At 34.9% G+C, this 16,313-nt stretch overlaps 1 long non-coding RNA gene across 1 annotated transcript in view; it reads left to right on the top strand.

Annotated features, from left to right (window-relative positions):
• LOC125280053 overlaps positions 1-12,164 on the top strand; it is a 60,311-nt gene extending 48,147 nt beyond the window's left edge. Inside the window, exons 3-4 of the long non-coding RNA XR_007187521.1 lie at positions 3,721-3,806; positions 11,496-12,164. This is a non-coding gene — a long non-coding RNA (uncharacterized LOC125280053). The remainder of the gene's footprint in view (positions 1-3,720; positions 3,807-11,495) is intronic.
• Positions 12,165-16,313: the final 4,149 nt, after the last annotated feature.

The raw sequence follows: 16,313 nt of genomic DNA, 5'->3' as shown, positions 1-16,313 counted from the left end.
TTATTTTTAAAGATCAATTCAAAGGTAATATAAATAAGGGAAATTAGCATACACAATTAAATGTACACTATGTAAGCATGAATTTTGCAGAAGAACATTGTTTTTGTTGTGCTTCGGCTCTGCGTGACTGCGGATGAATATGGTTATCCTACTGCTCATAAATCATTCACTATAGTCTTAAGAGATATAACCAGTTTAGATGGACAGGATCTCAAGCTGAAGCTATACCCATTAATAGACACAGTTCTTCCTTGAAAATAAATTCTAGCACAGCGCTACAACCATAATGAAATGACCCTTCACAATAGACAATGCTTTACAATGAACTCTGTTAGAGAGCTACATATGGCAATTTATCTGTTAAATAAAATACCTAACTCAACAGTTGAGTAATAAAACACCATCTCCGAAAAGCCAAGCCATTGTTGATTCTTGTTTTATTACGACCTCTGCTGCGTTCTCTTTTTGCTAGCAGACTCTCCTGTGTTCGGCTTTTTTTTTTCTTTTTTTCTTTTTTTTTTTTTAACCCTTAAATGCATGACTGTTTCGCCAATCATTCTTACATATTCGGGTCTTTATCGACCCGGATCTACATCTAACACGGAAGGATCTCAACCTGTCACGATAATATAAAACTCCTCTGATATTAGAGTAACAATTACAGAAGAATAAAATAAAGCATATTTTGTTACCTTTTGGAGCTTGAAAGGGCTCCGTTTGAGCAGATGTTTTATGCCATCACCACTGTCCTCATCAGAGCTCATTTCCCAGTAAATTCAGCAAATAATGGGCTAGTTTTATATTTGAGGTCACGAGCATGAGCCCATTCGCGATCTCAAACGTATTCTCAAAACTATTTAATTTCCAGCATCTTCAAAATCAATATTTTGATCGCCAACAACTTCACCAGATTCATCCTGTAACAGTTACAGTCATATTTGATTGCGTTCTGTACTTGCTCTGCAGTAAATCGCTGAGCCATTTCATATTTTTCTTATTATTTTGTTTTCTGTCTGAATGAATCGTCACTTCAGCATTGTGTATCAGACATTGCCACCTTGTGGAATAAAGGTGAATTGCACTTATTCCATTATCTAAGATTCAATTATTGTTGTGCAGAAAAAATACAGGTACACTGATACACACCTCGGGTCGTTAGCGACCCTATACAATTTTTACAAAAAATTAATACAAAAATAGGCAGTTTTATAATTTTATTATTTTTTTCTTGTTATATTCTTTATAATGAATTGATTGAGGAATACCAAGAAGGTTGATGTCTAACTTTGAAAAATGAACGAGGAGGAGGGTAGTGAATGACGTCCCGGGTCAATAAAGACCCGAGGTATGCATTTAAGGGTTAAACGGACGTTTGAGATTTGGTGTGCTCCATGTCAACCTTTCTCACTCCTTGCAATGAGTGACCAAACATTACCTGTAGCTCCTTGTCCTTGTGTGTTCATGTTTGTTTTTTTGTGCATGTACAAGGTTATACCTCAAATCTGATAATTTTAAACCTTTAGACAAGATGACCTAAATCAAGACATATGTTCACTGTCAAGAAGTGCATGTAACTTTCTCCCTTCAGCTTCTGTCTCGCTCTTATTGGTCCTCACATGGTCTTTTATTAGCTATTTGGCAGTGACACACACTGGCTCACCTCATTCCCATCTGTTCTTTCCCTAATGCACTTCACAGTGTTGGAGGAGAGAGGGAAGTGACCCCTGCTCACCTCTACTCAATACTCTACAAACACATCCATGCTCCTGACCACATCCTCCTGCTGAGCAACCCCAGGGGACGTGCTCTGAGCTGAAGGCCACATCAGGTCAAATAACTGCTGATGTAGAGCCAGTGTGACGCTCACTGCCATACATTCAAAGACCTTTTGCCTTGCCAAATTCAATTCATGTCCTCTGCTGAGATTCATACACAGATGTTTCACTGTTAGCTGAGAGAATCATGTGATCATGGTTCAAAAATACAGATAGAAATTCAAGTTGATGTTGAAAAGATTGTCTCAAAGTTATGAGAACAAATGCAGTCAGTTTACCCCAAGACTTTCTTCTTTTTGAGGTACACAATCTGAGTTATATGAATAAATATCCTGACGTGTCCAAGCTTTATAATGGCATTGAATGGGGCCAATGAGTTTGAAGCTCAGGAAAGAGCATCTATCCATCATAAATGTACTCCACACGGCTGCGGGGGGTTATTAAAGGCCTTCTGATGTGAAGTGATGTGTTTGTGTAAGAAAAATATTCATATTTAACAAGTAATGAAGTAAAATGTCTAGCTTCCGCCAGACCACCTTCTGTAACTGACATGGATGCACTTTCTTGAGCTTCAAACTTGTTGCCCACATTCACTGCCATTATAAAGCCTAATATAACTCTGATTGTGTTCATCAGAAAGAAAAAAAGTCGAATACACAGGATGGCTTGAGGGTGAGTAAAGCCAAAGACTATAGACCTTATTTACCAGAGAAACAAGCGCGCCGCCATCTTTCTAAAATTGTCTTTGAACTTCCGTTTTGCGGTAGCTCTGTACATTTCTATGGCATCGCTGTCAAAGAATAATTAGTTGGTTAAGTGGATTTACTTGTTGTAGAGTTAATGAAAGTTATCATGAGCATTGTTATGTTTAAAGCAGATGTCTTAACAAATGTCAGTAGGTCGGGAAGATTTTAAAACGAGCAGTTCATTCATAAATGTAAGATCGCTGTGGAAATACAAACCGGAAGTCAAAAGACAACGAGCGCAACGCTGAAAAGGGGCGGGGCTACATAAGGTCTATAGAATAACAGAAGTCGCGTCACTCGTATTGTTTTGAATGGGAGAAAGTGTAACGCGCAATATGGCGGAATAAGTCCCGCCTTCTAAATAAGAGCCAATCGCCGACTGGTAAAGTCATCGCGTCACTTCAGCGGCCGTTAGAATCACCGGTTTCTATAGAAACAGTCAGACGCGCGCCTCCGAAGAGACGCGCATTTAGGTCTGCGCATGCGCATTAGCTTGATCCAGCCTGAAAAGTACAGTTTTTTTGTCATGATTCGAGCGTTTAGAAACTAAATTTATGAGCCGGTTGTTGTTAGATTTCATTGGTGATTTCAAATATAAAATCATAAGGTTGGCGAACAGTTTTGGAGAATTTGATGTTTCCCCATTCAAACAGATTGCATGATGCGCAGGATGCCCGAGAGGCATTTCAAAGATGGCTCCCGAGTGAAATGTCTTAAAGGGACTTTGGTAAAACTTGGGGTAATTTTAATTTTAAAGTGAACCAATCCTTTAAAAACTGGATTTAGAAATCTGAACACAGTAATTATGACATAAAAAGGGTTAATGATCCTTTTGGAATTGGTATGTATTTTGTATAATACAGTGAATCGCACCATATCAAAACCACTTGCATGTTCTTGTTCCAAACATTTGAGGGTAAAAGGAGAACTTGCCCTCCTTTCAGATGTAGATTTTTTTTTTTTTCCCATAAGAATTTTACTGTTGTCTTGCCAAGATTGAGCATCTCTTTCTGTCATTGTGTCAGCTAGATATGTGTGTGAGCTGACACTGCATGTCCTCGCCTGCACAGATGCAGATAAACTGTCAGCATGGGGAAAGATTCACACTGAGTTCTGACTGTAGTTTTGGCTGGCAGCGGGCATTAGGACATGATCTGGATCTATATTGATTCTCTCTCTCTCTCGTTCTCTGCCTTCAGGACACGTGTGGTATTGAGCTCCTCTGTGAAGGGATCAGGCAGCGGGCAGAGAGTCAGCTCAGGAAACTGTCCCTGCGAACATATGGGTGAGTTTCTGATTACTGTACTCAATATTCACATTGTGTTTGCCTAAAAACTCGAGACCTCTAATGATTCAGCTCTGCCCTTTACTCTATTTTCTTTTATAGATTTCTAGAAAGTATCTAGAAAATCAAAACTAAATCATGGTTAACAGCTATTGGCTACTTTAAAGAAACAGATGTGACTGTATTATATTAAAATAAATTACAGTCATTAAAATATGGCCTATTAACCAAGAAATGATGAATTATGGTGAAACACTGCCCCCTTGGGGTCACACTGTGTCAACAGAGCTAGCTAATAGCTGCAGAAACATTCATATTATTTTAAATGGATCTTACTGTATCTGTAAAATCAACATCATAGCATGATTTTGTTTTTATTATGTGAGCATAAAGAAAATAGATATAATAAACTGTTAAAAGGATAATTCACCCCCCAAAATTGATGGAAATTCTGCCATCATTTACTCACCCTCAAGTTGTACAGATTTCTTTCATCTGCTGAACACAAAAGAAGATATTTTGATGAATATGGGTAACCAAACAATTGATAGGGAAAAATACTATGGAAGTCAATGGGGTCCATCAACTGTTTGCTTACTGACATTCTTTAAATTATCTTCTTTTGTATTCTGCAGAAGACAGAAATTCATACAGGTTTAGAACAACTTGATGGTGAGTAAGAGTAATACGGAGTTTTCATTTTTAATATAAATATAATGCAGTTTCATTTAATTGTAAATATGCAAATAAGTGTTACACTAAAGTATATTCTTTTAAAGTATATTATTTCTGAAATCAATACTTTTTTAAAGGTACACGAAGTGTACTTTTTATATATATATATATATATATATATATATATATATATATATATATATAACAAGAGACTTTTATACGGAAGAGGATTAGGGCCAAGCAATAATAATAAAAAAAAAAAACATCTCGAGATTAAATTAAATTTCGAGAAAAAACTCGTTAAATTTTGAGAAAAAAGTCGAAATAAAATGTTGAGAATAAACTTGTTAAATTACGAGAAAAAAACTAGTTAAATTACAAGAAAAAAATCATTAAATTTCGAGAAAAAAGTCGAGATAAAATGTTGAGAATAAACTCATTAAATTACGAGAAAAGAACTAGTTAAATTACGAGAAAAAAAAAACGAGATAAAATGTTGAGAATAAAGTCATTAAATTACGAGAAAAAAGTTGTTAAATTACGAGAAAAAATTTAAAAAAAAGTCTGGATAAAATGTTGAGAATAAACTCATTAAATTATGACTTTATTCTCAACATTTTATCTCGACGTTTTTCTCGAAATTTAACAAGTTTTTTCTCATAATTTAACAATTTTTTTCTTGTAATTTAATGACTTTATTCTCAACATTTTATCTCGACTTTTTTCTCGAAATTTAACACGTTTTTTTCTCGTAATTTAACGAGTTTATTCTCAACATTTTATCTCGACGTTTTTCTCGAAATTTAACACGTTTTTTCTCATAATTTAACAAATTTTTTCTCGTAATTTAACGAGTTTATTCTCAACATTTTATCTCAGCATTTTTCTCGAAATTTAACAAGTTTTTTCTCATAATTTAACAAATTTTTTCTCGTAATTTAACAAGTTTATTCTCAACATTTTATCTCGACGTTTTTCTCGAAATTTAACAAGTTTTTTGTCATAATTTAACAATTTTTTTCTCGTAATTTAATGACTTTATTCTCAACATTTTATCTCGACTTTTTTCTCGAAATTTAACACGTTTTTTTCTCGTAATTTAACGAGTTTATTCTCAACATTTTATCTCGACGTTTTTCTCGAAATTTAACAAGTTTTTTCTCATAATTTAACAAATTTTTTCTCGTAATTTAACAAGTTTATTCTCAACATTTTATCTCGACGTTTTTCTCGAAATTTAACACGTTTTTTCTCATAATTTAACAAATTTTTTCTCGAAATTTAACACGTTTTTTCTCAACATTTTATCTCGCCGTTTTTCTCGAAATTTAACAAGTTTTTTCTCATAATTTAACAAATTTTTTCTCGTAATTTAACAAGTTTATTCTCAACATTTTATCTCGACGTTTTTCTCGAAATTTAACAAGTTTTTTGTCATAATTTAACTATTTTTTTCTCGTAATTTAATGACTTTATTCTCAACATTTTATCTCGACTTTTTTCTCGAAATTTAACGACATTTTTCTCATAATTTAATGAGTTTATTCTCAACATTTTATCTCGACCTTTTTCTCGAAATTTAACGAGTTTTTTCTCGAAATTTAACAACTTTAATCTCGAGATGGTTTTAATTTTTTATTATTGCTTGGCCCTAAACCTCTTCCGTACTTTTATCCAAATTGACTGTGCATTCTTTGTATAAATCTTCCCAGTTTTTTTTTTTTTTTTTTTTACATTAATTTTTTAGCTGTTGTTTATATACTGCTGAACTGATATTGTATTGTAGAGTAATAAACAATAATTTGTTTTACAGTTTTTCAGTTTCTTTTTTTTAGATTGATATTAGACCCTTTTTAGATTATAGATTTATTCATGCCATTTGAAAAACTGTCATCTTATACGTTCCCACATGGCATCAGGGACAAAGCAGAGCAAAACTGAAGCCATTATCTAAAGAGTAATTTTCAGTCAACTGTATGAATTTACTGTGATACCACTAGTCAACCATTTTTCTCAGCAGTTGTCTTCGACACATCATTCTGCTGTGGTGTTGAAACCTTCAATCAGCCATTCATGACAGATGCATTTCCTGTTTAGTGCTATAATTCCTACTTCTCTCACAGCATAATGACAAACTAACTCCCAGGAAGTAACACAGCACCTATTATTTGAAATCAAATATTTCTTTCTACATTATCAACTTTGATCTAGGGGTTTTCAAACTTTCTGAATCAGAAAGAGCTTTATTGCCAGGTGTGCTTGCACACACAAAGAATTTTCCATCGAGACTTTCAGTATATGTGTATAAATACCACAACAACACATAATATATAATTAGAAAATAAAAATAAATGAAAGTATGAAGACAGTTAGGTGATTTCAGAAAAAGAGCTAATGGGACTCTCCCAATGGGGAGAAAGGACAACACAAATGACTCTTCTTCAGTCATCATATGGACACTGCAAAGAACAATAGATGAACATTTACAAATAAATACAGCATGTTTTTCACAGAACTATATAATTGTCTATTTTTCACACTCTAGCACCCCCTTGTGGCTTCTTTGAAAGTCCCTGATCTGAAAAATTTTACACTACCATTCAAAAGTTCTCTTTAATCTCTAAGATTTTTTTTGAAAAAAGTCTCTTATGCTCACCAAGGCTCCATTTATTTGATAAAAAAAAAAAAAAAATAGTAAAAACAGTAATATTGTGAAATATTATTACAATTTAAAAGAACTGTTCTCTATTTTAATATATTTTAAAATATATTTTATTCCTGTGATGGCAAAGCTGAATTTTCAAAATCAATACTCCAGATTTAAGGAAAATCATTCTTATATGCTGATTTGCTGCTCAAGAAACATTTCTTCTTATTATTATCAATGTTGAAAACAGTCGTGCTGCTTCTGAGACTTCTTTCAAAAACATCCAGTTCTTTTAGCTTTAACAGTGTAATACATTTTGTTTGTGATAAAGTGAGATCTGCTGGGTCATACTTCTGGTAGAATACAATCAAGCTAATTTGAACAATATATCAAACATTATCAACCCTATCAACACTTGTCAACCACGTAGAGCACATCCTTTCAGATTTACTCTAAATAATATCAGCAATCATAATTCATACCACCAGGGAGGCATCTCACTCTTACAAGCTATTACAAATAATAAACGAGTAGTTTGGGATGAGGTGAAGTGCTTGGGAATCTCTATTGCCCTTCAAAAGATGCAGTACTGTGATGAGTGGTGAAGAAATAATCTCTAGTAATCTCTAGGCATTCTCTAATGATGAAGATGATTCAGAATCCTCACAGACATTGAGAGAAGAACCAGTTCTTTTCTGTTCTGAGGATATTTTAAAGTGCATATTGCAGGTTAAACATTTTTTTCGAGATGAATATATAACCTTGCACAAAAATACCATATAAAAAGGTACTGCAGGGTTTAAAAATGTTTTGCAGGACATAAGGGCATGAATTTAGTAAGTGACGGTCTCTGTAAAAAACGCATTTTTTTCAGCGTCGCGTCATTTTACGTCACTAAAGGGAGTCGTTTGCCGAGCTCTGTGTTGACTCAATGCAGAGTAGGCTGGTATTCAGTGACAGCGGTCGTGAATTAGTATGTTTTCGGTAGTTTTTGTTTTCTATTTATCATCGTCATGGTAAATTATTGTGTTTGTGGAGGCTGCACAAACTCCAGCCTGTCAGGACATGGAGTCCAGAGGTTTACTAACAAGAAAAAGGACGCTGCTATCTTCCGTGCCGGGGTGTGTTTTGTGCAGGTGAAGAGAAGGGACTTCACTTCTGCATCTGTTTCGAGAAACGCGTTCATTATAGACCGGATGATTATCATCCTGGCGATATGATGGAGTTCAACATTGTAATACTACTGTAAATAATGATATTAAATGAATAAACTTACACACGCGATGCTTCTTCACCGTTTTTACTTGAATCAATTTCAACACTGATGAATACAAATTATGTACACAAATGCATACAGTCTGCTGGTAATGCACTCTAATTTCATTCATACCATATATAAACTTGACTGTAAACGTATATAGCATATACATTCAAATTCACACAACTACATAATCATGGCGTCATATACATCCACACACAGTGATCGGCACGGAATAAACTTATAACACATAAAGAATGAATAAAGGATAACATTTCAAGAAACACATACAGTAACACTACTTATGTTCGGCCTCCGGCGGGAGTCATGATCACGGATCCATCAGAGAGATGAAACGTGAATGGTGCACCGTAAGTCTTGTTTTTTTATCTTTTTTTTTTTTTTTACATTTGCTAACGTTACCAAATCAGTTGTGATGAGAAACCGCTATATCACGTAACGGTAGTGTAGACGGATATTAAGGAAGTTTATTCGTTTCTGTTATTAGTAATCAATAACGTTACTCCTAGATGACCAATAGCTTTGTTTTTGCCTGATTCATAATAATCTGTACAATATTGTGATCTGAGAACAGTGTTGCATATCATTAGCTAACGTGTATAGGCTATCTATAAGCTAACACCTGTCTCCTACCCTGTTCTCCACTGCTTCTCCTCACACAACAGCTCAATTTGTCTATTTTGACCGTTGTTGTGTCTAATTCTGGCCTGTCGCTGCTCTCTTGACCACATAGCAGGCTAATTGTATGGCTTTGGTTTGTGATACGAGTATGAATAAACATTTACAATTTCCTCAGCGTCCGAACTGTCATTGCGATCCATTGTTTTCCTATTTTTTATATTGATCGCACTCCCTTGAGTTACGTCACTTCCGATTTGGCATTTTTCAGATGTGGAAGTAAAATTTTCTCACAAAAACGACCCCAGAAGCCTAATTAGCGTATTTATACGTGTTTTTTTTTTTTCAAGAAAATCAATTTCATACATTATGTTTCTATACATTGAATCACTGAAGCTCTAACCTGCAATATGCCCTTTAAGGTGGATTTTTAATTTAGCTTTAAGCTGTAGATTTTTTTCTTATGTATGTATTTATCAATTTTAGTCATTTACATTAGTTACTTTATTATTATTATTATTATTATTATTATTATTAAAAGTGTGGAAACATTAATTTGCTAGGATTTCTCTATTTGGGCCTTGTCGGTCCTTTTGTAACACTTTTTGTTCAAATCAGGGAAATTATAATTTCCAAAATACACCGATCAGGCATAACATTATGAGCACTGACAGGTGAAGTGAATAACACTGATTATCTCTTCATCACGGCACCTGTTTGTGGGTGGATGTCATGATCATTACTGGGAGTGCCCTTGTCTGCCACTAGAGGGCACTCCTACCTGGACTTTTGGTTTTTATCACTCGGACTACATTTCCCAGAACTCACTTCCCGGACTCATTATCCCCGTTTCATTGCACCCAGCTGTTTTGTGTTTGCTCATTAGGGTCTGTCTATTTATACTGAGTTTGTTTCTGTTTTTGTTATCGTGGTTTCACTTTATGTCACCGGCTTCTGTTTGTTTCTTTGTTTTCTGTTTGGACTGCTCTGTGGATTTTGACCCTTGCCTGTTGTGGATTACGTTTTGGATTACCCCATTAAGGCTGCATTTGGATCTTACCTGTTTGTCTCTGTGCATTCCGTGACATATTAGGCAGCAATTGAACATTTTGTCCTCAAAGTTGATGTGTTAGAAGCAGAAAAAATGGGCAAGTTTAAGGATTTGAGCGAGTTTGTCAAGGGCCAAATTGTGATGGCTAGACGACTGGGTCAGAGCATCTCCAAAACTGCAGCTCTTGTGGGGTGTTCCTGGTCTGCAGTGGTCAGTATCTATCAAAAGTGCTCCAAGGAAGGAACAGTGGTGAACCGGCGACAGGGTCATGGGCGGCCAAGGCTCATTGATGCATATAGGGAGCGAAGGCTGGCCCGTCCAACAGACGAGCTGCTGTAGCTCAAATTGAAGGTGGCCTGGTCTGATGAATCATTACCTGGGGAACACATGGCACCAGGATGCACTATGGGAAGAAGGCAAGCCGGCGGAGACAATGTGATGCTTTGGGCAGTGTTCTGCTGAGAAACTTTGGGTCCTGCCATCCATGTGGATGTTACTTTGACGCGTACCACCTACATAAGCATTGTTGCAGACCATGTACATCCTTTCATGGAAACGGTGTTCCCTGGTGGCTGTGGCCTCTTTCAGCAGGATAATGCGCCCTGCCACAAAGCAAAAAATGATTCAGGAATGGTTTGAGGAGCAGAACAACGAGTTTGAGGTGTTGACTTGGCTTCCAAATTCCCCAGATCTCAATCCAGTCTAGCATCTGTGGGATGTGCTGAACAAACAAGTCTGATCCATCAATTATCAATTTATCAATTTTACTGCTAGTCCACTGTATGAAGAATATTTGGATATAATATGTCAGTTTATTTTTCTATCCTCACTTACATAAATGAACTATAGTGTACTGCACAGTAAAAATAAATAAAAAATATCTGTCTGAATAATTTTTGGTTTGACTGTATATATATATATATATATATATATATATATATATATATATATATATATATATATATATATATATATTTTATATAAAAAGAATTTTACTATAATTTAGAAACAATATGTACTTTTCATATATACTTTTTGGTTTTCTGAGTTATTGTCATTACATACTAGGAAGGTCTCACTGCCAGTGTGTTCAAAAATAGCATTTTGAGAAAATGATTGATGTGGAAAACTGTTTCAGGTATATTGTTTCACAGGACTTTCATGAAATATGAGTTAGTCAGTGGCCTACTGAAATATTCTAAATGTCCACTAAGAGGCAATGTTGATCTTTTTCAAATGAGGTTTGGAAAGGAAAAGGATCAAATCTGAATAATATGGAGAGAAAAAAGAAAGAAAGAAAAACATATCAATGCACTTCAGCAGAGTCAATAATATGTATATTTTTTTTAATTTTTTTTTTTTAACAGAGAGGCCATTAAAAGGTAACCTACCGCTTACTTGTGCTGTGTTAAAATGCAGGATGAAGACTGGCGATTGAACTTCAGATGCAGCTAGTAATTAGATGACGGCATCTAAAGCCCTTTTCTTCCCACGAAAAGAAGTCATTTACAGCAATGCTATTATTAAGGAACCTGCTGCAACAGGTACCATTAAATTCATATATGCACATAGATTCAGAACTTTACTTTGTACATAAACCTGTATGGCCACATTTTGGATTTAAGTTTTAACTGAATCCGTATTGGCATAAAAATCTCAAACCTGGTAAAAAGTGTGTGCTGTGCTGGAAACAAGATTTCCCGACAGACAGATTCTCATTCAGACACCCACATCGGACATCACAGCAATCAGTAATAATAATAAAAGCACACACAGTTTGAAGATTAGACAAGCCACAGACACACAATCAGCACCTCAGAACCCGAATGTCAGCAAGAGAAACTGAATGCTTTCTGGCTGAAAAGAAAAGCGCTTACAGAGACAAAAAGAGGCTCACATAGCAGTGCTGATGATGTAACGGTGGAAATGGCTGCTTCAGATTCCTTGGTCTACTGATCTCAAGACCACACTCAAAAAAGGTGTTGTGACAGCTCCACTTTAGGTGCTGTTTGAGAAAGTGTGTGATTTTGACAAACAATTGTGAAGCACTATCATAGAGAACACTCTTACCGCCGCTATTTACTGTTATCTACCAACAAGAGCGAGGAAGAACACTCATGGGTAGCTGGTACAAAACACAGTTTAGAATGTACTGTCATAAACTGGCATAACTATTGCAATTTATCAGTTGAAATCTGTTCCCTACACATAGATCCAAGGGAATATTCTGATCATCTTTATAGTGATATTGTGTATTTCTGAGTGAAACAGTTTATTTATTGAACTAAAAGTGTAAAGGGCAGGACTTTTATCCATTGGGAATTGAATGGATCATTGCACTATTAGAGCAAATATGTAAAAATTGTATCTTTTATGGGTACAACAGCTGGTTCCTGGGGCAGTGCCCTCAGAAATACATCTTTGTACAATGCAACGAGTGCAATGTTGTTTTGGACCTCATTGACTTTATTATATGGAGAAAAAAAGTTCTTTAACCCTCTTAAGTTTTTCAAAAAAGGGTAAACTTTTTTTGGCCAGGAACAGTAAGAATAACTTAAGAATAACAGTAAGAATAATTCCCCTTTAGTAATAACAGTATAACAACATATTTCTTTTAGTGTTTATTTATTTATGTAAACATTTCTCACCATATTTTGTATAAGCAAATATACAAATACATACAGTACAAGTAGAACTCCACACTTCTGTAAGTTGAAAGAAACTCAAAGAAAACATGAGATTTTGTTATTTTTGGCCAGATTGCTGCTATCTGGTGTATAAAGAAAAATAACATGACTTCATGTCAAGTCAAAATCATGTTGATGAACTGTAGATGTGTTGCAGTGTTCTATTCATCCATCCCACTGTGCATAAAATAAACATTTCTATATTTATTTAGAAATTATCCAACTGTTATTTGTCAAAGTTTGGACTTTGTTTTAAAATCTTTGTGAAGTGTATTTTGTGCAGTAATGCTTACAGTCATTGACCTCATTCATTTCACTCTCTTAGTCTGCCTGTATAAGAGTGCAGTATGTGTGTGGCTGGGTGTGACTTTTTTTTTTTGCACTCTGACTTTTTTTTTTTGCACTCTGGATGTTTTATAGTCTTACTCCATTATTTCTGTGTGTGTTCGTTCAGAATTGTGTCCGATAAATAGATCTTATTCAACATGTTAAAAAATTCTCTGTCAGGGTCTTTCCCATTCATCTCCTATGTCAGTCAATAGGCTTTATGTCGAAAACGGGTCTCATTGCATCCGCTTGTTGGGGAAAGAGTTAAGGGCAGTACAAACCGAAGGCAATATCTATTTTTAAAGGGTTAGTTCACCCAAAAATGAAATTTCTGCTATTACTCACACTCATGTTGCTCCAAACTCGTAAGACCTTCATTCATCTTCGGAACACAAATTAAGATATTTTTGATGAAATTTGAGAGTTTTTTTTTTTTTAAATCCCCCCATAGAAAGCAATGATATTACCACATTCAAGGTCCAGAGAAGTAGTAAAGACTGTTTCGCCAATCATTCTTACATATTCAGGTCTTTATCGACCCGGATCTATATCTAACACAGAAGGATCTCTACCTGTTGCGATAATATAAAACTCCTCTGATATTAAAGTAACAATTACAGAAGAATAAAATAAAGCATATTTTGTTACCTTTTGGAGCTTGAAAGGGCTCAGTTTGAGCAGATGTTTTATGCCATCATCACTGTCCTCGTCAGAGCTCATTTCTCAGTAAATTCAGCAAATAATGAGCTAGTTTTTTGTTTGAGGTCACGAATATGAGCCCATTCGCGATCTCAAACGTATTCTCAAAACTATATAATTTTCAACATCTTCAAAATCAATATTTTGATCGCTAACAGCTTTACCAGATCCATCCAGTAACAGTTCCAGTCATATTTGATTGCGTTCAGTACTTGTTCTGCAGTAAATCGCTGAGCCATTTCATGTTTTTCTTATTATTTCGTTTCCTGTTGAATGAGTCGTCACTTCAGCATTGTGTATCTGACATTGCCACCTTTTGGAATAAAAGTGATTTGCACTTATTCCGTCATCTAAGATTCAATTATTGTTGTTCAGAAAAAAATATGCGTACATTCATACACACCTCGGGTCGTTTGCGACCCTATACAATTTTTACAAAAAATGAATACAAAAATAGGCATTCTTTTATAATTTTAGGATTTTTTTCTTGTTATATTCTTTATAATGAATTGATTGAGGAATACCAAGAAGGTTGATGTCTAACTTTAAAAAATGAACGAGGAGGAGGGTAATGAATGACATCTCGGGTCACTAAAGACCCGAGGTATGCATTTAAGGGTTAAAATAGTCAATATGACTACAGTGGTTCAACCCTAATGTTATGAAGACAAAAAGAGGCTCACATAGCAGTGCATTGCACTGTCTATACAAAATAAACAGCATAGGAGAATGACGGAAGAGACGAAATTGTTGAATAAAGTTTTGTTTTGTTTTTGCACACAAAAAGTATTCTTGTCGCTTCATAACATTAAGGTTGAACCACTGTAGTCACATGGACTATTTTAATTATGTGGTAATGAATATGGTAATATCATTGCTTTCTATGGGGGGGTAAAAAAAAACCCTCTCGGATTTCATCAAAAATACATTAATTTGTGTTCTAAAGATGAATGAAGGTCTTATGGGTGTGGAACGACATGAGGGTGAGTAATTAATGACAGAAATACAATTTTTGGGTGAACTAACCCTTTAATGTAATCAGCTAACATAGCTAGTTGTTTTTATTGTTGGTGTTTTATTCGATTGGAAATCTAAATGTTAGTGAGAAGAAGAAAAGAAAAACTTTTAGATATCAATCTGCATATCCGATGGACATCGATTATGCTCATCTTTGCTCGCTCCTTTGATATCTTGAGTGAAATGGCTCTATATTTAACGAAGCACATACAAAAGACTTGAATTGGAAGCCATGCGATCTGTTTTACAGAATACAGAAGTTTGTTGCGCATAACCCCCATTTTGACCATGAACAGCCAAGCTGTAATTTTATTTATGACCACTTAGACTCATCTGTCTTGTTTAGACAGATATGTTCAGATTGCGTATCTTAAAGGTACACTTGTAACTTTTGGCCATCTAGCGGTTAAAAACAGAACATTCATCTTGCAGAAAAACATTTTTTTTTTGTTGTGCTTCGGCTGTGTGTGACTGCGGATGAATGTGACCTTTCACAATAGATAATGCTTTACAATGAACAGTTAGAGAGCTACATATGGCAATTTATCTGTTCAATGAAGAACCTTACTCACCTGTTGAGTAATTAGAAATGCCATCTCCAAGTCATTTTTACATTTCAAATCCCTAAGTTCACGCCATCTCAGAAAAGCCAAGCCAATGTTGATTGTCGTTTTTTTAGGAGCTCTGTCGCATTCTCCTTTTGTTAGACTTTCCACTAATTGGCGTTTTTTTTTTTTTTTTTTAAACGGGTGATTTCAGAGGTTCAAGATTTAGCGTGTTCCATGTCAAACTTTCTCGCTCGTTGTGACAACTAACTTACACCATCTCACACCCAGTGATGTAGCGCAAATCCGCAACACAGATTTATGCAAATAGACAATTACAATATTTACAGATGAGAAATTAAATGCAAAATACAAATACAAAGACCAACAAAACATACATAACAGCCAATAAGATGTGTGTGTGTGTTTGTGTGTGTCTGTAACTGTAAGTGTAACTGAGTGTGGGAGTGGAAATATATTAATAAAGGAGCATGTAGGGATGTACAACAGACATAACCAGAGTTAAAAAAAATAATAAATGAAATAAAGAAAAAAATGTAATGACAATAATAATGATGATGATAATGATAGTATTAATCACACAAAAAACTGGAAAATGGAGGATGAAGCTTGTTGGGTGAAGTCGGTGCTTGAAGTAGCTCATGATGACTGCAGTCAGTGTTAGGAAATATTATAGACTGTTAATAATTTTAATTATAGGCCTATAATTCATTGTATAATAGACCTAAAAAAATGTTTAAAACATTTTCAAAGATGAGCTAATAGCCTAATCTTTTATTATCCCCACAGAACATCAGTTAGGCCTATGCGGTGATGCGCTATGAAATTAGGTTAGTAGCCTAACCTAATATTAATAATAATAGACTAGAAGAATGTAACAGGCTTACATTAATTGGAAATTCCAATAACATTGCCAATATTTTATGCTTTTGACAATATCT

The sequence above is a fragment of the Megalobrama amblycephala genome, linkage group LG12 (assembly GCF_018812025.1).
Source record: "Megalobrama amblycephala isolate DHTTF-2021 linkage group LG12, ASM1881202v1, whole genome shotgun sequence".
NCBI lineage: Eukaryota > Metazoa > Chordata > Actinopteri > Cypriniformes > Xenocyprididae > Megalobrama > Megalobrama amblycephala.
This window is presented reverse-complemented; position numbering and strand designations above follow the sequence as displayed.